General features: G+C 47.1%; 2 protein-coding genes across 3 annotated transcripts in view; one reads left to right on the top strand and one right to left on the bottom strand.

Moving 5' to 3' along the window:
- The window catches only part of ASB8 (ankyrin repeat and SOCS box containing 8), a 183,269-nt gene extending 178,007 nt beyond the window's left edge, over window positions 1-5,262 (top strand). For both annotated transcript variants that reach the window (XM_068244241.1, XM_068244245.1), the window contains one exon: window positions 5,185-5,262. The gene's annotated coding sequence lies outside the window, so the exon portion shown is untranslated. The remainder of the gene's footprint in view (window positions 1-5,184) is intronic.
- PRR35 (proline rich 35) overlaps window positions 1-23,415 on the bottom strand; it is a 157,063-nt gene that overhangs the window by 96,144 nt on the left and 37,504 nt on the right. The gene's annotated exons all lie outside the window — the stretch shown is intronic.

Raw genomic sequence — 23,415 nt, 5'->3', positions numbered from 1 at the left:
AGGAAAATCCCTGGGGTTTGCTTAAGCATAGACATATATAAAGCTTTTGACACCATCTCCTGGGATTACCTGTTCTTCTTGCTCCAGCACTGGGGCTTTGGTGCCCCCTTTCAGTCCTGGCTCCAGGCCTTATATTCAAATCCCACAGCCCAGGTTTATTATGCAGGGTTTTCATCGCCCGGCTTCACGATAAATAGGGGCACTCGGCAGGGGTGCCCCCTCTCGCCCATATTATTAATTTTGGCCATGGAGCCCCTGGCACAGATTATACGCAGTTCAGAGGAGGTACAGGGCTTTGAGCTAGCAGGTTCCCAACACAAACTAAATCTCTTTGCCGACGATTTATTGCTTTTTCTTACCAGTCCCAGGACTTCTATCCCCGCCCTATTGGCTATCATGGATGAGTTTGCACAGGTATCGGGTTTGGCCATCAACCCACACAAATCCCTTTTAATGAACATCACCTTGGAATTGGGGGAGTGGGACTCGCTGGGTAAGGAAGTCCCATTTCAATCATCTACTAGTAGGTTACCATACCTGGGAATAATCCTAACCCCGAACCATGACTCACTATTCCAGGCAATTGGGGGAGTGGGACTCGCTGGGTAAGGAAGTCCCATTTCAATCATCTACTAGTAGGTTACCATACCTGGGAATAATCCTAACCCCGAACCATGACTCACTATTCCAGGCAAACTACTACACTCTGGCCAGACAGGTTTCGCAATATATCACTCAATGGTCCTCTATGCAATTATCGTGGCTCGGCCGGGTCAACTCTGTAAAAATGACATTGCTGCCCAAGATACTGTATTTATTCAGGTTACTCCCGGTTTGGATACCACCCCACTTCCTGAGACTTTTACAATGCAGGATTAATACATTTATTTGGGGGACTTACAGGCCAAGAGTACCAAGGGCTACCTTATACGTACCCAAGCACTCTGGAGGATTGGGGTTCCCCAATTTGCAGGCCTATTATCAAGCGGCACAGATAGCCCCTCTGGTGAGTTTGTATAGAGGTCCTGAAATGCCTCAATGGTCCCTCTTTGACATAGTAGCAGTAGCTCCACAATCTGTCCAATGCCCTATCTGGCTACCCCCCAAGATGAGGCCGCCACTTATGAGCAAAGTCCTTAGACATTGTCTACGTGTTTGGGACTCTTTTAAGTACTCCAGAAAGCTTTTATCCCCTACCCTCCCTTTACTTCCCATTGTCGATAATCCTCTATTCCCCCCAGCTTCGGAAAGCCCAGTTTCTTTCAAATGGTGGGTATCGAAGCAGCTTCTTTTGGTCCATCATTTAATTAAGGATGCTAAGGTTGTTAGCTGGAACTATCTACAAGAAAAATACCAAATCCCCGGGTCAGAATATTTCAGGTACCTCCAATTGAGGCACTGGGTTCAGTCACTACTTGCGAATGCTCCAGATGCAGACCTGCCACTCTCAGTATTTGAGTCGGCTTGCCTGCGCAACCCAGGGGGTGGGGGCCTGATTAGTAGATTATACCTTTTTCTCATGGACCCAGGCCCATCCTTCAAACACTCTTACATTACAAAATGGGAACTGGACCTGCGGGGGACGAGACCAAACGAGGATTGGGCCAAGGCTTGGAGGAACACATTCCATATTTCGATTAATCTGGGCCTAGTTGAGTCCTCCTTGAAAGTCATGATGAGGTGGTACTGGGTCCCTTCAAGACTGGCCCATCTGGGAGGCAATAACCTATGCTTTAGAGGCTGTCAATCTTTAGGAGATCTCTTCCACACCTTTTGGTCTTGTTCCATGCTCTACCGCTTTTGGTCCAAAGTTTACAGGCTGCTTCAAGCGGTCTTCCATAAGCAAATCCACAGGGACCCATGGTCAGCATTACTCCATTTTCCCATCGACCTCCTCACAAAATCTCAAGGGACTCTAGCCCTTTTTATATTTATAGCAGCCAAACAAACCATTGCTAGGGCATGGAAGAAACAACTTGTCCCCTTTGAAGAAGTGAAAACCAGAGTCTCTAATTTCATGACCCAAGAAAAGCTGGCGGGAATCCTGCTGGACAGAAGGGACAAGGTTGACAAAATTTGGGACCCTTGGAAAGCTTACCTTACTATTACCGGTCATAGCTAACCCTTTTATAGGGAACCTACCATAATAAGGCAACTGCCTTTAGCACTGTGGCGGGCTATCCCTATCCCTATCCCCCCCCCCCTCTCCCTCCCTTTGCTAGCCCTCTCTCTCCCCGTTTCTTTTTTTCTTTCTCTCCATGTCTGTCTTATTCGTGTTTAAGTCCTCCTTAAGAGGATCCGAGGTTGGATTCATAGTAGACAAAGGATCATGGCCCCCTAGAGGGTACGCCGGCCACTCTGGGTCGGCGAGTCCGACTGGTTGTAATGGGAGAATGATCCCTCCCCAGTATTTTTTAGCAGGTAGCCATCTTGATTCCAGTGTCCTGTGCTATGTGTGATGTGTGCATAATATATTGTTGTACAAGAATCTCTATGCGCTGCTAATTGGGACATGTTACTCCCTTGTATTGCCATAAGCTGTTTTTTTTTTTTTTTCTTTGAAAACCTCAATAAAATTATTTGAAAGAAATAGGAAGCAGCCGATGCCCAATAGTAAGAGGCACGGGCAGGGAGGACTCACCTTATCCGCGTTCCAGCGTGCGCTCCACTGACGTCACTTCCTGCATCGCCGTCCACTTAGAATACAGTGGGCGGCGATGCAGGAAGTGACGTCAGTGGAGCGCACACTGGAACGCGGAAAAGGTGAGTCCTCCCCGCCCGTGCCTCTTACTATTGGGCATCCGCTGCTTCCTATTTAAGCTGGAGGGGAGCGCAGAGGGGGGGACCCAGGCGAGGGAGGGGGGGTTCCCGACCGCTAGGCCCAATACCCCCGTCCTGCCCGCTACCCCTCCGGCTCGGCGGCCCCCCGCGGGGGGAGGGGGGGGGGCCTATGCGGCGGCAATTTTTTCCTAAATTTGCCTCAGGCGGCAAAAAGTCTAGGGCCGGCCCTGAGTACCTTCCAGTAATTATTCTACCAAACCTTTTAGTTTAGTACCTCCCTAGGATAATCATCCTATTCCGAGTGGGGGCAGCTATTACTCTGCATGCGGTTACAGAAAGTTGCAACCAAAAAAGTGAGTCTCATTTACTTAACCACTTCAGCCTACAGTGTTGTTAGCTTTATGCATCCGAGCAACTTTCACCTCCCATTCATTCGCCAACCACTTATCACACTGAAATGATCTATATCTTGTTTTTTCCGCCACCATTTAGGTTTTCTTTGGGTGGTACATTTTGCTAAGAATTATTTTATTGAAAATCCATTTTAACAGGAAGATTAAGAAAGAAATGGAAAAAATAATTGCTAAGTTTTTGGCCATTATAGTTTGAAATGATTACATGTTACCTTAATTAATACCCATGTATTTTATTTGCCCATTTGTCTCGCTTATTACACCATTTAAATTATGTCCCTATCACAATGTACGGCGCCGATATTTTATTTGGAAATAAAGGTGCATTTTTTTTCAATTTGTGTCCAACACTATTTACAAGCCTATACGGTAATTTAAAAAAATATATTAATATACTCCTTTGACATGCATATTTAAAAAGTTCAGTCCCTTAGGTAACTATTTATGTTGTCTTTTTTTTTTTGTTGATTGAATTTTTTTTTTTTATTAAAAACTTTATTTGGGTAATTTTTGGTGTGGGAGGTAAACAGCTAATTTTAAATGTAAAATAATGTATTTATTTAATAAAAAATGGATGTGGGTGAAGTTTTACTATTTGGCCACAAGATGGCCACAGTCAAAAAGTCCTGGAATCGATCGATCTCGCTTCCAGGAACTAGAAAGAAGAAGGGAAACTTTTTTTATGCAGAAAGATCGCAGCCTCTGATAAGAGGCCGTTGGTTTTTCTGCGGGGGACTTGGATTGATGAATGGGAATTATATTCCCATTCATTGACCTGTGGGCTAACGGCAGGCAGCGGGAGCGCGCGCCTCAGGCAGCCGCAGCAGCACAGCCTATCTGGACGAACATATTCATCCAGATAGGATCAAGTGGTTATACTTACACCTGGTAATTAGAGATGGCCTGAACAGTTCGCCGGCGGACAGTTCCCGGCGAATTTTTGCTGTTCGTGTTCTCGGCGAACATATGGCGTTTTCAACCTGCCTCCTTACCCCTCCTTTGACCCCTTACCTCACAGTCAGCAGACACATGACAGCCAATCAGCTAGCATCCCCCTCACCCACCTATTAAAAAGCAGTTGCGGTGGCCATATTGGATTCTTTCTCTGCTGGCTGCTGACTGTTAGTGAGAGCAGGATCAGACTTACTGCAGATAGGTAGGGAAAGCATTAGCCAGGCCTGTGTTCTTGTTCCTCATTTGCTGTGAAAGCACCCCAAACAGCCCTTTTGAGGACTAATAGATCGGCCTCCCGTGTTTTTTTTGTGTGTGCCACTCCACACCCCACTTACATCCAGAGCTGTGTGGACACTACTACTGATGATACATTAAGTTGCAGGGACAGTACCACTCCAGTGCATTATTATTTCACTGTATTCTGAAAGTACTATTGCATTTCTGTGTGTAACACTCCACAGCCCACACCCAGAGTTGTGTGCACACTACTGCTATTGTTGTTGCCTCATTAAGTTGGAGGCACAGAACCACTACAGTGCATTATTATTTTACTGTATTCTGATAGTACTATTGCATTTCTCTATGCGTGACACTCCACAGCCCACTGACACCCACAGCTGTGCACACTACTGCTATTGTTGCTACATTAAGTTGCAAGCACAGTACCACTCCAGAGCATTATTTGTAGGAATGCAATGTGATTTCTGCCCTTTAGGGATTAAAACCTGACTTTGCGTCAACTCCGTAATTTTTGGTGGGACTTTTGGCATGGATCCCCCTCCGGCATAACACAGTCCAGTTGTCAGACCCCTTGAAACAACTTTTCCATTACTTTTGTGGACAGAAGCAGTGTTTGTAGGTTTTAAAATTCACCTCCCCATTGAAGTCTATAGCGGTTCGCATGTTTGTGAACATTTTCGGAATTTTGCGTTCGCTGTTTGTGAATGAAAAATTCTATGTTCGCGACATCTCTACGTGCTAATTTGACCTACTATACCATTAACTCCTTGTTTTTGTTTTTTCTTTTTGATTCCAGATACCTTCCAATCATGAAAAGGGATGAAGAAAGCATTTATAACTAGAGTTCAGCTTGAAATAAAAATCATTAAATAAGGTATATCTACCTGTCGTGATTCTCCTCAAATATCAAAATGTGTCACAAGCCATCTAAATGCGCTCAGCATTTTGAGAATACAATTAAAACAATTGCAATGGTAAACTTTTTTGGCCTTTACTGTGACATATCATTGCTTACGGTATATTGTATTGCTGACCTACCTTAACTAAGAAGTAAGGAGCATGCACTGTGCTCTGTGTCCATTCACCTTCAGCTTTACAGATATGAATACTTCTGCGTACCCAGGCCCATACACACACACACACATATACATATATATACACACACACACACACACACATTGCCAGGGCACACACACACACACACACACACATACATATATATATATATATATATATATATATATATATATATATATATATACACACACACACACATTGCTAGGGCACACACACACACACACACACACACACACACACACATATATATATATACACACACATTGCTAGGGCACACACACACACACACACTGCTAGGGCACACACACACACACACACACACACACATATATATACACACACATTGCTAGGGCACAAACACACACACACACATATATATACACACACATTGGCAGGGCACACACACACACACACACACCTCTCCCGCATCCTCGCTGACACCTCTGTCTTTCCCTCGGGGCTCCATGTTGTTGAGGCCGATGCCCCTGACCTCTCGTTTACAAGCGCTGACAAGAGCAGGGGTGGCGTTAACGAGCGCACAGCGCTGCCTGCTCTGGTAATGTGGAGCCTAACGCCAAGTGACAGGGACATTTCACAAGTGAAGAGCCACCGAGTGCGCCTGGAGAAAGAGTTTAACAGTCAGTGCGCCTGAACTTCTGCTTAACCCCTTGCATGCTGGGGAGAAGTGCAGTCCGAGCTACATCCTAACTAACACCTCATCTACAGGAATTCAGTGCATTAAAAGGCCCATCGTGTTAGGCAGGAGTCCGAGTCCTTTTTTACTAGGCGAATTTCGATTGGAAAATTGGATCGCGCCCGTTTTGCAAATCGCTACAGCACTGCAATTAACATGTAAATCGGGGTGCTCTTTTTCCACTAATGTGTCTTGATTTTTTTTTGCATAGGAGCGCAGGAAAGTTGCATAGCAATTGCACTGCTATGTGATTTTAAATTAAATTCAAACTTTTTTTTACCAGTGAGTGTTTTTTTTATTCTCCTGTTGGAAATCACAAACGCAGACACACCACCATTACTCCGTACACCCGATGGATAGCGGTGAAATCGTGGTAGTGGCAATAAAAGGAAACGCAACCACAGTGCGATTGCACATGCGATCGTGTTTCCAAGTGGAAAAGGGCATTCACACTTGTTAAAACTCACATGAAATTTGCAATACTCTGAAAATGCGATCGCCAGATTCACCACACACAATGTATTTCAGTGGAATTCACGTGATTCTCCATATACAGTAATGAGATGTATTTTTTTGCGTAAATCACCTTCATTGGTATGAAATGGATTAAAAAAAAAATTGGAATCAAACGCATAGAATAATCGCAAACAAAACTTCTATTAAAAAAAAGACCGGAAAAATAGCAAATGCAGATCCGTGCATGCGGGGAATACACATGAAGAAACACGAGGACACATGTGACCGGTCCCTTAAAGTACAACCGTCATTAGATGTACATGGAACACCCTACATGAAATGCTAGTTGTCTGTCTCCACCTGAGATTTTTTGTTGAAGAATTTCTGAGCCGCCCACCTGGAACAGGCAGTCATATCAAGAAAGGATTTGGTCTGCTAGAACAAAGTGTACCCAAGCGGTCAAAAATCGCATACTTATCTAGATCCTATGGAGGCTTCACATGGCGTCTTCTGGTCCCCTGTTGCTGCTTGCGGACCACCGAAAGATTTCCAACAAGCCCTTGAAAATTGGAGCCGCACTCCTCTTCAAGCACAAGTGCTGCCGGGCAGCGGCAGAGGACAGCATGGGAAGTCAGTGCTGCTGGGCAGCGGCAGAGGACAGCATGGGAAGTCAGTGCTGCCGGGCAGCGGCAGAGGACAGCTTGGGAAGTCTCTGCTCCTTCTCTGTGTTTTTGAACCGAAGCTTCAGGTTGGGTTCTCTTAATAACCTCATAACCTTATGATCCTAATTAATAAAGATCCTACTCCCATCTTATCTGTTAATTCTCACCTTCCTGATATTTAGAGGATCTCTCCTTAGGTAAGTATGTGATTTTTCTAACTACAAGTTATGGGATCACCATAACTTGGGAGGGGGGCTCCGGCAATCGCTGCACCCAAGTTAGTCACTGAGCACCGCTATAGTCGTAATTCACATTACAGCCTATAGCGGTGACCAAATCACTGGCGCAGCTCTGTGCCACAATTGGCTGTCTTGCGTCTCCCTGTTTCTGGTTCACCAGCTGTCCTTCCCTGGACCACTTCTTGTAAGCAGTAACCACCCACAAGTGGATCCCGTCTTTTGGGCGCCACTTCTGCCGTCTCACAGACTCCAGTGATAGTTGTAGCCGGTCATTTGGGCACCCGAAGCGAGTAGTAGCCGACAGACTACCACCAGGAGCATCACTGTAGTTTGCCATGGAAACTTAAGGTATGTCTAAAGTCGGTTGTTCTCCTTGAGCAAAGTGTGGGTTTTGTTTGGACAGTCAATGAATATCCTCGTAAGGTATCTGGCATCAACTGACCCTACTATGAGTCTAGCAAGGACAGAGACTACAAGTTTCACAAAGACATTAGACCATTGCTGCTTGTTCTGACCTTTCATGATTGAATTGATGCCTGAACAGCAATCACTCAACCAATGCTGCTCATTGTACTCAGGAGAATAGTGATCGGCCACATTGGCATGGGTGGCCTCCTGTTCCTCTCCTTCTCCCCTCTCCATGGTAACAGACAACATCAGCCAAGCCAAGCATGCGTATACCTGCCAACAATCACTAAGACATGAGACAGGAACGAGAACATTATTTACTTACCCAGGTTCTGTCCAGCGTTTACACGTAGCCAACAGTAATGTTTTCCTTGATCTCTGCCGCATTCAGTTATTTTATTTATATAGCGCCAACATCTTCCGTACCACTGTACATAATACAAAACAAATAGTGGGTAGCATGTATACATAGACATACAAATACATATGCCTCTGATCCTCTTAAATACCCTCCAGCACCCCCCTTCCTGGTCAGCTGGGTCGGGCATCACTGCGCCTGTGCTGAGCCAGCTGCATGCGTCTTCCAGCACTCGATCGTGCCCGGGAGTGCTCTGCACATGCACATGATGTCATTATGATGTCATGCACATGCGCAGAGTGCTCCCGGCCGCGATCGCACATGGCCGGCCCAGCGCAGGCACAGTGATGCCCGACCCAGACGACCAGGAAGGGCAAACCGGAGGGCATTTAATAGGATCGGAGGGGCAGAATGGAGAACGGGGGGGGTTAAGGTTTGGAGCGGTGAGCATCAGGACAGCTCCCCATACATGCCTGCTCACCATACGACCGCTTAACGCTAATTGGCGTGAAGTCCTGGGGCGGGGTTTTGCAGGAGATCGCGCGCGCATCTTCGCTTGAAAGATCAGTCTCCCAGCACTGCTAGGAGACTGTTAGACGGCGAAACCGCCATCTATTTACATGGTACAGCGCTGCGATCTATGGCAGTGCTGTACTGTTGACAGCCGTGTCTCATGGCTGTCCCCCTGGGAGGCAGGAGAGCGATCAGCTCTCATAGGCTGAAGACTATGACAGCCAATCGCTGTAATTGCCTGGCGGGGGAGGGATAGAAAATGATGTGAAAAATAGCAAAATTTATAAAAAAAACAACAACAAATATTTATAAAAAAATAAACACCCGAGCAGCAATCAGAGCCCACCAACAGAAAGTTCTGTTGGTGGGCAGAAAAGGGGGGGGGATCACTTGTGTGCTAGGTTGTACGACCCTGCAGCGAGGCCATAAATCTGCAATGGTCTAATTAGAAAAAAATTGCCTGGTCACTAGGGGGTTTAAGCTCGTGGTCCTTAAGTGGTCAATGCATCTTTCGTGTGCAGAAAAAAACTGACATCCTGCATGATAAGCCTCATTCACACTAGCGACATTGCTGTACGCTTTTCACAACGCATTGCTAGATACAGCTTTTTCCATTGACTCTAATGTAACAAAATCACATCTACAGTATGCGCTTTGTTACTGTCCGTTTGAGAAACGTAGCATGCATTTCTGAGCATTGTGCTGTGAAGTGCACAGCAATGCAAGTGAATGGGTGTGCTTTTTTTAGCGCACAGAAGGGCATAGCAATGCGCTTTGGAGATGCATTTTTTTTACCTCTTATTAAAAAAAAAATAAAAAAATTTACAAATGAAAACAAATCTTTATTAACTGATACTTGATGTATCAGTTAATAAAGATTTGTTTTCATTTGTAAATGTTTTTTTTTTTAATAAGAGGTAAAAAAAACGCATCTCCAAAGCGCATTGCTATGCCCTTCTGTGCGCTAAAAAAAGCAAAACACATGTTGAATAAGAATGCATTCAAGCGCATGTAAAACGCATAAGTCTGCTTAAGCCCTGTTCAGACTATGTGCGTTCCTAGCCGTTTTTACAGAACGCATACAGAAAGATTTTACGCATAGAAACGGCTACTAATGTTTTCTAATGGCCTCATTTACATGTATGCGTATGAGACACATACGTTTCTCATCCGCATTGCTGCACGCAGTTCTGTGCATCACGCACAGAAATGGACGCAATGAAAGTCTATGGACGCGTATCAAAAATGCGTACTATTGCGTTTTAGCGTACGTTTCCCTCTGCAGTTCCCATAATTTTATTTTTCCCCGGGTCACATGTGTGTGCAAAACGCAATAGAATACGCATTCGAATGCAAGAAAAACACATGCATTTTTCAACTTGCGTTTCTTTGAATTTATACGGGTACTTATCCGTTAGCCGGGCGCATCCGGCAGGTGGCGCTGTTGTAGCGAATTTCAATGCGCAGTTGTATCTAATTCCATTCATAGTTACTATGGTAACAGGTGGCCGCAGGTGACGCTAATTACATTGTTGATACGCAACGTAACGATACAGTGTGTTAATGGCAACGAATATACATTGTATTTGAAGTGGCCGGAATTAAAATGAAGGCGGCGGCAATGTAACACATGAAGCCGCCGCCTTCGTCTGTTCTTCTCCCCCTTTGCCCTCTCGCTTCTATACAACACTGCCAGCTGGGCCCCCCACAGTCGTTCGTCGCAAGGAAACAAGCAGGCTTCCCTGCCGCGACGAACGACTCTGGGGGGACACGCATGTCCCCGCAGGCTGGCTGCATTGTATACAAGCGAGAGGGCAAAGGGGGAGAAGAAGAAGAACAGACGAAGGCGGCGGCTTCATGTGTTACATTGCCGCCGCCTTCATTTTAATTCCGGCCACTTCAAATACAATGTATATTCGTTGACAATTAACACACTGTATCGTTACGTATCAACAATGAAATTAGCACCACCTGCGGCGCTTCCATTCACACAGTACTACGTTCAGTAACTATGAATGGAATTAGATACAACAGCGCATCGAAATTCGCTACAACAGCGCCACCTGCCGGATGCGCCCGGCTAACGGATAAGTACCTTTATACGCGTTCTACAAACGCTGACAGTCTGAACAGGGCCTTAAAAGAAAAAAGCAAAACGCAACGCACTAAAACACGCTATGAAACGCGCAAACACCACATGAGTTTTTATAATGCACTTAAATAGGTTTCTGAACGCACCCCAATGTGAGCAAGCTCACACTCTGTTTTTTCAATTACATTTGCTGCTGTGAAAAAAAAAGGCACGAGTTTTTCTGCATACAAACTCACATGGTTGTGCAGAAAACTGAAAGACAAGTGTGTCCCCTGCTTTACTAAATATTACATAAATTAATATTGCAACAAAAAAAAAAAACAAAAAAAAAAAAGAGTTTTATTCATTACAGCTTCTCCTTTTTAGTCCAGGACTGAATGTCTCTCTGTAAAGGACTGCAGAATATACAGTACAGGAGTAGAGCAGCTAGGATCACGGCAAGTATAATAGACAGAAATAGCCGTGTGTTCCCTGATCTGGGAGAAATCCCCTCTAATTGCTGTACACGGCGACGTTTTAATGCGGATATAAATGCCGCTTGTTAGAAAGCAGCTGCGTCTGTTTTTCTGGGTCGTACTGTGCTCCACTGAACCTGCAAGTCATTTACCGTTATTAAGGATCTGGATTCTTCCAGACTAGGGAACGTCAGCCTGTTAGTCTGAGCACATCAAATGCGCGAGGACGGAGAGAAGGAAATTGGTTTCTAAAATGGTTCTTTTTCTGTTAGGGGGTCCTGCAGCACCTTGCTTTACACATGAGTGCCTAGCAGCAAAATGGTTAAAATTAAAGGCAGCAGGCAGAGAGGAGGGCGAGCGAGAGAGCATCTCTCCAGTCAGGCTGGCTTGGGCCCGGAGACGCGCGAGCGCTGTGTGTGCTGCAGTCTGGCCTCAGAGGGGAGTGTTTAGGACAGAGAAATGAAGCACCTTATCGGTCCTGGCAGTTCTCCCCAGCGCCTGGAGCCAGCCTCCAGCCAGCACAACATGGCCCTTTTAATTGCTTTCACATCCAATCCGCAGGCCCGCGCCTCACAATGGATGTGTTCAGCCCCTTCAGCGCTGCACCCCTACCTGAACGTGGAGAGGAGGGGGCACGGCACTGCACCGTGACCCCAACCTACCTACCCCGAACCAAGCGAGAGCTGCGAGAGACAGCTGAACCGAGATGGCAGTTTTATAACACCCTTCAGGAGGGAGGGAGACGAAAGTTGCCATGGTTGTCTGACTTCCTGATCATGCTAGCTTCCTGCTTGCCATGCTGATCCTCCAGCCAGAATACTTGGAGGAACTTGTACATAGGTCAGAAAAGTTGTGGCGGGGCTGTATACCTGTCCTTGGTTTATTTATTAGAGCAGTGTTTCTTAAAGGATACCAGAGCTGAATGAAGTAGGAGAAACGGGGAGAGCAGGCATGTACTGGTAGCTGTCCTGATGGCCATCGCCATAGCCGGCCTTTGATATGAGCGACCGGAGCGGTCGCTCAGGGCGCCAGCTTCCAAGGGGGCGCCTATAGCTGGTTCCCTATACTGAGGGCACCTACACCTGATTTCCTATACTGAGGGCACCTATACCTGGCTACCTTTACTGAGGGCACCAACACCTGGCTACCTATACTGGAGGCACCTACGCCTGGCTACCTATGGGGGGGATGGAGACCTTCAACCGACTTCCTATACTGGGGGCACCTATGCTTGGCAACCTATATTGAGGGCACCTACACATGAGATCCTATACTGGGGGCGCCTATACCTGGCTACCTACCTATACTGAGTCTGAGGGCGTTTTAGGGGGACGCACTGTGGCTATAACGCGTGGTGCAAATTGTCGGTGCTGTGCTATCATTCTAAATGGGGAGGGGGCTAACTGTCCCTCTGATTGTTTTTATTAATATCCCTGAAAGGTTCTAGCCTTCATTTTTAAGTGTATTCAGGATAATGCACTCTTTCCATCAATTTGTGGTTATTAATAGTACTTTTCTATTATACATACGTGACGTGTTGTGGAGATCTGGGCATTTGGCGTGATGTGTCACGTCAAAAAGGTTGGGAACCCCTGTCCCAGGAGAAAAGGGGAATTCCATATGGGCCTGTGTGCATGTGTGTATATGCACGTGGGAAGAGGATGAAGGGGGTGGGGGCACAAAAATCAGGTTTCGCTCAGGGCGCTGTAAAACCTAAGGCCGGCCCTGGCCATCGCTACACTCGTTCTCCACTGTCCCCCTCCTTTCTTACCTAAATAGCCGCTTTCAGGTCACCAGAGGCAGGCATTAGTGCACAGGCGCTGGCCAGGATCATGCGCATGACGTAGTTGTGACGACATGCGCAGTGTGCTGCTGGCCAAGTGATGCAGAACCCGCGCAGCCAGGCCAGGCAGCTCACTAATGCCCGGCCTGAAAGAGGATGCCGGTGGTATTTAGGCAGGAAAGGAGGGGACAATGGAGAATTAGGGAAGTGGTGGCCATCAGGACAGCTCCCCTTACATGTCTGCTCCCCCTGTTTCTCCTACTTCATTCGGCTCTGGTATCCTTTAACATTATTACAGCATCTACCCCTTTATGAGAGACAAGGTTTGCAGAGTACCCCATATTGAGATCATCATCATCATCTCAAGTACCCTTCAATACATATTTTAGTTAAAGGATACTAGAGCCCAAAAAAAGTTTGGGGTCTGGAGCAGGCATATACTGTCACCTGTGCTGATGCCTACAGCTCCCCCCGTTCTCCTCTCCCCATGACCTTCCAAGTCGCCTCAGTCGGGGTGACTGCGCGTTGGCTGGGCTGCCCGTGGCCAGGAGCGCACTGCGCATGGTGTAGTGACATCATGCGCAGTGCGCTCATGGCTGTGGGCAGCACCTGTGCAGTCACCTCGACTCCGGTGACTTAGAATAAGATCCCGGGAGGCTTTTCAGGTACAATGCGGGGGGCAGAGAGGAGAATAGGTATATGCCTGCTCCCCGCGTTTTCCATGTTTTTTTCGGTATCCTGGTATCCTTTAAGAGTACTCAATATCTGCATGTACAGCAAAGTCTCAACTAACTGGAAGTCTCAACTAACCGGCAAGCCTGAGTGGGTTAATGGGGCTGAGCTTTTGGGGGCTGGGAGGGGTTAGTATGAGAGCAGGAACTACTCACCGATCGTCTGTCCGCCTTCTTCTACACATCCTGCACCTCTCAGCGGCTTCCGGGCATCCATGCACGGCGGCCAGCCTGTCACGTGACCTGATACGGGTCAGGTGACATATCAGTAGCCGTACACTGAGGACGCCAGCAAAGCACATGTAGCCGGCATCTGTACCGGGGGTCTTGCTGTACATTCTTTTAACATTACTTATGCTTTTCATTATCTAAAAATACTTATTCAGGCTCATTTACACATCATTTAGCATATTTTAAATCCAAAAACTCATTGTAATAGATAAAAAAAAAAATCCAGCACCCCCTAAATCCATCCCAAGGTCTCACCAGTTTAAGAACCTCAGTATTAGAGAATAGCACAAAAGAAACTCAACCATCTTCAAATTGATGAATATTGATTCCATGATGCATACGATGGGATCAGTTTGCTTATCGGGATGATTCCGTCAGAAGTTTCAATAATCGTCCCCATTGTTAGTCTAGAAAAATGCCCATTGACAGAAAATCTGATTGTTCACTAAATCCCATTATTCAGATTGTAATGCATGAAAACAGAGAAGCTGATGATCCTAATCGATCCTGAACGATCACATTATCGATTGTTTTACATATTATGCGGAATGATCGTCCTGCGGCAGAAGAGCCCTGGGACAGGACGTTTGCACCGCACCATTCCCCTGTGCACATCACCTTGCGGCAGAATGTGCCGACGGTAATTTGCATAGCTCCACCCAGTGATATACACCCTGCTAGACAGGAAGTACGTCACTAAAGTTTCGTCACTGTGCACCTGTGTGCCGCTACTGCGATTGTCCATTCCCTTCTTCCACCTCTGACACTGTGGAAATCCTTGGCAGGCCGTGGTGCGCCGTATCAGTTATGTATAGAGTGCTTGGGGGGGCCCCATGTAAAACTTGCACTGGGGCCAATAGCTTCTTAGCTACACCACTACCTATGAACGATCGGAATTAATCAATTGGGACCACTAATGGACAAAAATCTCCTAACCAATCCGATCAGATTGACGGGATAGATCCAAAAATGATTTCAATGATTTGGTCACCTCCACACAACCTCTCCAAGACAGCCTCATCATTGCCATATCCCCTTCACACATTGAGAATCTGTAAACATTATAGATTTACCCTCAAGCTTTAGGCATCCCCTTCACTAAACACTAGCGTGTTTCACAACCCTAAGGTTACCTCTTGTACAGCCAATTACTTGGTTTGGCTTGACAGCCTCGATTTACTTAAATTTGCAGATTTTCAACAAAATCTCATACCACTGTCATCCTTGGCTAACTCACATAACTAGGCCCCATCAGATATTTCTGTTGCACCAAGTCTACTATTACTGGCCCTCTTTGGGGCCCCTCCTGAATGACACAGAACTTACATAATTTGAGCTCTGTTGTAAAGAAAATCCTTTACGTTGAGGTATCATCTCCCTGATGTTCCAATTGCTGTCTACCAGATAGGAGAGCCGGGCGGGAGAGTAAGCTTGACTTCCTAATCTCGCCTAACAGATGGAAGCACTGCTTAGAGATACTTATGAAACGCAGCTTGTACTACTCTTTACTGGAAGCCAATCTTAACGGTCTCCATAAGGCCAACTTAACGTCAGCTAAACTGTCCAGGATTTGTCCACAGTGTTCGTATCTCTGTTTCAGGGGTTGTGGCTGTAGATCAGGGGTGTCAAACAAATACAAAGTGGGCCACTGGGACCTTGTCACGGGCCAAACTCAATGTCTAGTGGCCACCTCCCTCCCTTATAAAAATTCCCAAATGACACCCTCTCTCCCCCTATACAGTTCCCTGGTGTTATGTGGTTTCCCCCCTCCCTCCCCGATAATGCTTCCCAGGTGTTCTAGGGCCGTGATCTGCAAACTTGGCTCTCCAGCTGTAAAGGAACTACAAGTCCCACAATGCATTTGCCTTTATGAATCATGACTGTGGCTGTCAGACTCCTGCAATGTATTGTGGGACCAGTGGCGGACATACGGCCGTGCAGGCCGTGCCGCTGCACGAGGGCCCCTGAAGTTCCGTTTTCTTCAGGGGCCCATTAAGTATTTTTTTTTAAAAAAATTTTTTATTATTTTATTCCCCGGGGGGCCCCCCCGATTCCTATCCTCCCTCCCTCACCTCGGGGGGCCCCCCTCCCGATATGCGCGGCGGGAGAGCGAGCGAGCGAGCGGCAAATGCAGGAAGTCTTCAGGGCTCTCCAGGCATCCGCTAGAGGCCCAGCCGCTTAGTCTCCAATATGTCTCCAGTTGGAGACATATTGGAGACTCAGCGGCTGGGCCTCTAGCGGATGCGTGGAGAGCCCTGAAGACTTCCTGCATTTGCCGCTCGCTCTCCCGCCGCGCATATCGGGAGGGGGCCCCCCGAGGTGAGGAAGGAAGGGAGGATAGGAGTCGGGCCCCCCACCCGGATAGCTACCCACCCGGCTACCTAACCACCTACCCACCCGGCTACCTACCTACCCACCCACCAGGCTTCCTACCTACCCACCCGACTACCTAACCACCCACCAGGCTTCCTACCTACCTACCCACCCACCAGGCTTCCTACCTAACCACCCACCCAACTACCTAACCACCCACCCGGCTACCTACCCACCCGGCTACCTACCCACCCACCAGGCTTCCTACCTAACCACCCACCCAACTACCTAACCACCCACCCGGCTACCTACCCACCCGGCTACCTACCCACCCGGCTACCTACCTACCTACCCACCCGGCTACCTACCTACCTAACCACCCACCCGGCTACCTACCTAACCACCCACCCGGCTACCTACCTAACCACTCACCCGGCTACCTACCGGGCTAGTTACCAACCCACCCACCAGGCTACCTACCCACCCACCCGGCTACCCACCCACCCACCAGGCTACCTACCTACCTACCCACCCGGCTACCTACCTAACCACCCACCCGGCTACCTACCTAACCACCCACCCGGCTACCTACCGGGCTAGTTACCAACCCACCCACCAGGCTACCTACCCACCCACCAGGCTACCTACCTACCCACCAGGCTTCCTACCTACCCACCCGGCTACCTACCTACCCACCCGGCTACCTACCCACCCACCAGGCTTCCTACCTACCCACCCGGCTACCTACCTAACCACCCACCCGGCTACCTACCTACCCACCCACCCGGCTACCTACCGGGCTAGTTACCAACCCACCCACCAGGCTACCTACCCACCCACCAGGCTACCCACCCACCAGGCTACCTACCTAACCACCCACCCGGCTACCTACCTAACCACCCACCCGGCTACCTACCTAACCACCCACCCGGCTACCTACCGGGCTAGTTACCAACCCACCCACCAGGCTACCTACCCACCCACCAGGCTACCTACCTACCCACCAGGCTTCCTACCTACCCACCCGGCTACCTACCTACCCACCCGGCTACCTACCCACCCACCAGGCTTCCTACCTACCCACCCGGCTACCTACCTAACCACCCACCCGGCTACCTACCTACCCACCCACCCGGCTACCTACCGGGCTAGTTACCAACCCACCCACCAGGCTACCTACCCACCCACCAGGCTACCCACCCACCAGGCTACCTACCTAACCACCCACCCGGCTACCTACCTAACCACCCACCCGGCTACCTACCTAACCACCCACCCGGCTACCTACCGGGCTAGTTACCAACCCACCCACCAGGCTACCTACCTACCCACCCACCAAGCTACCTACCTAACCACCCACCCGGCTACCTACCGGGCTAGTTACCAACCCACCCACCAGGCTACCTACCTACCCACCCACCGGGCTACCTACCTACCTACCTACCGGGCTAGTTACCCACCCACCCACCAGGCTACCTACCCACCCACCCACTAGGCTACCTATCCACCCAACCACCCATGGGAGCTGCGCGCCGGATGGAGGCTGGGACAGGAGGTCTGCTGCTGCAGGTGAGTAAATGTTTTTGTTTTATTTATATTAGCAGGTGTATGTTCTGGGCAGGTCTGCCACATGATTGCATGTATTTTCTGGGCATATCTGCCGACATGATTGCACGTATTTTCTGGGCATATCTGCCGACTTGTATGCACGTATTTTCTGGGCATATCTGCCGACTTGATTGCATGTATTTTCTGGGCATATCTGCCGACTTGTTTGCACGTATTTTCTGGGCATATCTGCCGACTTGATTGCATGTATTTTCTGGGCATATCTGCCGACTTGATTGCACGTATTTTCTGGGCATATCTGCCGACATGATTGCACGTATTTTCTGGGCATATCTGCCGACTTGATTGCACGTATTTTCTGGGCATATCTGCCGACATGATTGCACGTATTTTCTGGGCATATATGTGTATTTTCTTGAGAAAACCTGCACAATTATGTGAATTTTCTGGGGAAAGGGTCACCAAAACTTGGGCCCACTGTCTTTGCGTTGCACTTTTCAAGGGAACCTGAGGTGAGAATAATATTGAGGCTGACATATTTCTCTCCTTTTAAGCAATACCAGTTGCCTGGCTGCCGTGCTGGTCCTCTGCCTCTTATTCTTTCAACCATAGACCCTGAACAAGCATGCAGCAGGTCAGGGGTTTCTGACAATATTGTCAGAACTGAGAAGATTAGCTGCATGCTTGTTGCTGGTGTAATTCAGTTTATTACTGCAGCCAAATAGATCAGCAGGGCCGCCAGGCAACTAGTATTGTTTAAAAGGAAATAAACCCTCACCCCGGGTTCGCTTTAAGTTACAGTTAGCTCCGCCCTCATCCGGTCATTGCCACGCCCATTTTTTGCCGCGGCGCAGGTTCTATCCACTATTTTTTGCCGCGGTGCGCTTCGCGCGACGCAGGTTGCAGCCACGCCCATATTTTGGGGGGCCCACAATTACAATTTTGCACAGGGGCCCACTGCTGGCTGTGTCCGCCACTGTAGTGGGACGTGTAGTTCCTCAATAGCTGGAGAGCAGTGGCGGCTACAGGAATTTTTTTTAGGGGGTGCTATGCAGGCGCTGGACCAATTTCCAGGGTAACGGATGACCTGCGGCGCGAAGCGCGCCACAGCAAAAAATGGGTGTGGCTACAACCTACGGCGTGCGAAGCACGGCAAAAAAATTGGGCGTGGTCATGACCGGATGAGAGCGGAGCTAACTAATTTAAAGTGAACCGGGGGTGAGAGTGATATGGAGGCTGCCATATTTATTTCCTTTTAAACAACTCTAGTTGCCTGGCAGCCCTGCTGATCTATTTGGCTGCAGTAGTGAACTGAATTACACCAGAAACAAGCATGCAGCTAATCTTGTCAGTGCCGCATGCTTGTTCAGGGTCTATGGTTGAAAGAATTAGAGGCAGAGGACCAGCACGGCAGCCAGGCAGCTGGTATTGCTTAAAAGGAGATAAATATGGCAGCCTCAATATTATTCTCACCTCGGGTTCCCTTTAAAAGTGCAACGCAAAGACAGAGGGCCCAAGTTTTGGTGACCCTTTCCCCAGAAAATTCACATAATTGTGCAGGTTTTCTCAAAAAAATACACGTAATGTGAGCAGATTTGAACAAAAAACACGTTCAATGACCCCAATATGGACAATCGTTGGCAGATCTGATCTCAATATGCACAATCGTTAGCAGATATGACCCCAATATGCACAGTCGTTAGCAGATATGATATGCACAATTGTTAGCAGCTATGACCCCAATATGCACAATCGTTAGCAGCTATGACCCCAATATGCACAATCGTTAGCAGATATGACCCCAATATGCACAGTCCTCAGCAGATCCGACCACAATATGCACAATCCTCAGCAGTTCTGACCACAATATGCACAGTCCTCAGCAGTTCTGACAACAATCAGCACCACCTGTTGAAAAAGAAAAAACCCATTTACTCTCCTGCAGTCAGAAGACCTCCTGTCCCGACCTCCTCCTGTCCCGACCTCCTTGTGGCGCGCAGCTCCCACGATCCTCTTTCTTCCCGACGTCACGTGACTTCCTGCCCGCGCTGAGAGCAGGGCTACGGGAAAATGGCCGCCCAAAGCCCTGCACTGCAGACTCCAAGTCTGCAGAGCAGGGCTTTCGGAAGCCATCTTACCGTAGCCCTGTTTTGCTGCTTCGGACTGCTTCGGACTGCCGCTGTGAACTGACTTGGCGTCTCGTAGACACCTGAAGTCAGTTCATGCCAGGGGGTGCTTGGACAATTCTAGGGGGTGCCTGAGCACTCCAAAGCACCCCCTTGGCGCTGCGCCTGCTGGAAAGCCAAGTTTGCAGATCACTATTCTAGGGCCCAAGTATAGCTTCCCTGGTGGTCTAGAGTGGGCCAAACATAATGAAAAGTGGGGAAACCACTTGAGGGATGAATTTAATGGCCCTGAGAGCCAGATTTGGCCCGCGGGCCGGAGTTTGACATGTATGCTCTAGAGGTCCCTTTTATCATATATGGTGAGATTTTCCTGCAGTATCCCGCTTTGGTCCCAGTGTAATAGCTTGATTGCCCTTGTTATTAATAAGGCCTTATCTAAAGATCAGGGATTGGCTCACGAGTAATCACAAGTCCGTAAGGACTCGAATTCGTAATGAAAATGAGCCTTAATTGCCACAGCTGTGTGGCTGGATAAGGGGTTATTTACCCACAATTCCGCTGTCCTGCCTGCACTCCAAATAGCTTTCACTCGTCCCATCAGACGCGTTGCAAGCCTCACCACGGTGCACTTCCTCCATCCGGCTTGAATAAGACGCGAGCAAGCCATTGGGAGTATGGACTTGTGATTACTTGTGAGCCCATCCCTGCTAAAGGCCCTTCCATCCCTTTCATCATGAAGACCTTAGAAAAAGCAGTCCTGTCCGAACTCAAGAACTCCACGCTCCCCCGACTAGACCCGTTTCAGTTCGCGTACAGAGCAAACAGGTCCACTGACGATGCCATCAACATCTGCCTAGAGCTCATCAGTGACCACCTGGATAATCCTGACTCATACGCCAGAATCCTCCTGCTCGACTTCAGCTCAGCATTTAATACAATCTGCCCTCGCATCCTCCAGAACAACCTGTAGGCACTTGACGTCCACTCGTCCCTACGCCACTGGATCATGGACTTCCTGACCAACAGATCACAAGTCGTCAAGCTGGGCAAGATCTCCTCCCAAGCAAGGTCTACTAACACAGGTGCCCCACAGGGCTGCGTCTTGTTGCCAATCCTGTTTTCCCTCTACACCAACAACTGCAGATCCACAGCAGACTCGGTCAAGGTCGTCAAATTCGCGGATGACACCACAATCATCGGTCTTGTGACCAAAAATGATGAGCAAGACTATCGTCAACAAGTCGACAGAGTTTGCCGTTGGTGCAAAATTAGATTGTGTACTTTTCAATGTTATTATTGGAAGTGAGCTGTTTATTCCTACAAGGTTAAAAGTGAGATAGTATTGAAGAAATGTTCACATGTTATGCAGTGTTTGTTGGGTTAGCAAGTTTTAACCATCCAGGGTCAAGATATACAAGATATACACTGCTTAAAGAGACACTGAAGCGAAAAAAAAATTATGATATTATGATTTGTATGTGTAGTACAGCTAAGAAATAAAACATTAAGATCAGATACATCAGTCTTGTTTCCAGTACAGGAAGATTTAAGAAACTCCAGTTGTTATCTCTATACAAAAAAGCCATTAAGCTCTACGACTTTCAAAGTCGTGGAGAGGGCTGTTTTCTGACTTTTATTATCTCAACTGTTAGCTAATTTTTTACTTTTCCTCTGCCAGAGAGAGGTCATTAGTTCACAGACTGCTCTGAAAGAATCATTTTGAATGCAGAGTGTTGTGTAATCTGCACATATTAGAGAATTATGCAATGTTAGAAAAAACACTATATACCTGAAAATAAAAATATGAGAATATTTTCTTTGCTGCTAATCTTCTAGCAATTATTCATAGTACACAACCAATTCATTATATCATATTTTTTTTCGCTTCAGTGTCTCTTTAAGCTAAACCGCTTTATTACGCAAAATGTTAATTATATAGTGTTCACACATAGCTAATAAGCTAATAAACTGATCAATAATATATACTTTATTTCAGATTGTATAAAAACAGTTAGGCCATAAGCCTTGTGTAGGCCACTACCACTTATAAACACAGGGGGCATCTCTTGTGCCTGCTACTACCACTTATAAACACAGGTGGCATCTCTTGTGCCTGCTACTACCACTTATAACCACAAGGGGCCTCTATAGAACTCTATCTAAAAATAAAAATGAAATCATACCTGTATTTATAGAGATGTTATAAACAATTAAGTCATAGTTTGGAAATTCCCTTATATCATTTCTTGGGAGAAATTCTCTATAAAAAGAGAGTTTTCAGGCTGTATATTTATTCATTGCCTGATGCCCTAGCTGATTGAAACATCCTAGGCCGACGTTTATCCTTCTCACAGACGTGATTCTGAAACCCAAGAGAGGTAATATGCAATTGTTCTTGGTGAATTCTTTGACAATTAGTCTATGCAAAAGTTAAAGACTTGTCTTTTTAAACTTCAGCAGTTTTTTGAGTTTTGGATAACTTTTTTCTATGCTATAAGTTTTACTATTTCAAACGCAATTGCAAGCTTAGAAGCAATTAACAAGCTTTGATGGATTAAGATATATCTACTTTAAGTTCTTTATATAAGAATAGAACTTCATAAATCATCTTTTAAGGATAAAGCTATATTGTGTGTAACATACACTGTACAATCTCGAGACAACACAATCAATGAAGGATAAAAGCAACAGCAGAATATTTGCTATATTGAAATGGACTCTTTTAACTAAAGGAACTTTAAAAATGTATTTTAGGATGAAAATGTATTCTTGGATGAACAACAACTGGAGAGATGTATATTCCTGTATATATATGCTTTAATCTATTTTTCTTAACAAGATAATTTTATAAAATTCAACAGCTGAGTGTTGCGTTTTTCTTTCAGAGGTAAAACTGTTAACCTATAAATATTCTGTTTATAGTGAGCACGCACCCACTTCTGTCTAATTTTGGTTATGACGCTTTAAAGGCTGGTCCTTTACTGAGTTGGTAATCATTTTAAGCAGATATCGATCAGATATTTGACAGGGGGCCCAGAAGCCGCAGGGGGCCCCGTGGGGGGAGAAGTTTCTTTCCCCTGTTGTTCTATTGACTGCATCTGCTCAGCCACTGATGAGGAATCATACACAGTTTTGCAGGCAAATATTTGTAGATAGTCCCTATTCAGTGTTTAGCAGGGCTTTGTGTTTAGCAGGGCCTTGTGTACAGAGCTGCTCTACCCTACCACGAGCCTCTCAAACCCTCCCCGAGTGCTGTGTACTGTAGTGATGGGCAAAAAGAAAGGGTCCGCACATGTCAGTGAAGGTTTCCTTTATTGTTG

Source organism: Hyperolius riggenbachi, chromosome 7 (genome assembly GCF_040937935.1).
Source record: "Hyperolius riggenbachi isolate aHypRig1 chromosome 7, aHypRig1.pri, whole genome shotgun sequence".
Classification (NCBI taxonomy): domain Eukaryota; kingdom Metazoa; phylum Chordata; class Amphibia; order Anura; family Hyperoliidae; genus Hyperolius; species Hyperolius riggenbachi.
The sequence above is the reverse complement of the archived record's forward strand: the minus strand, read 5'-3'. Positions and strand labels throughout refer to the sequence as shown.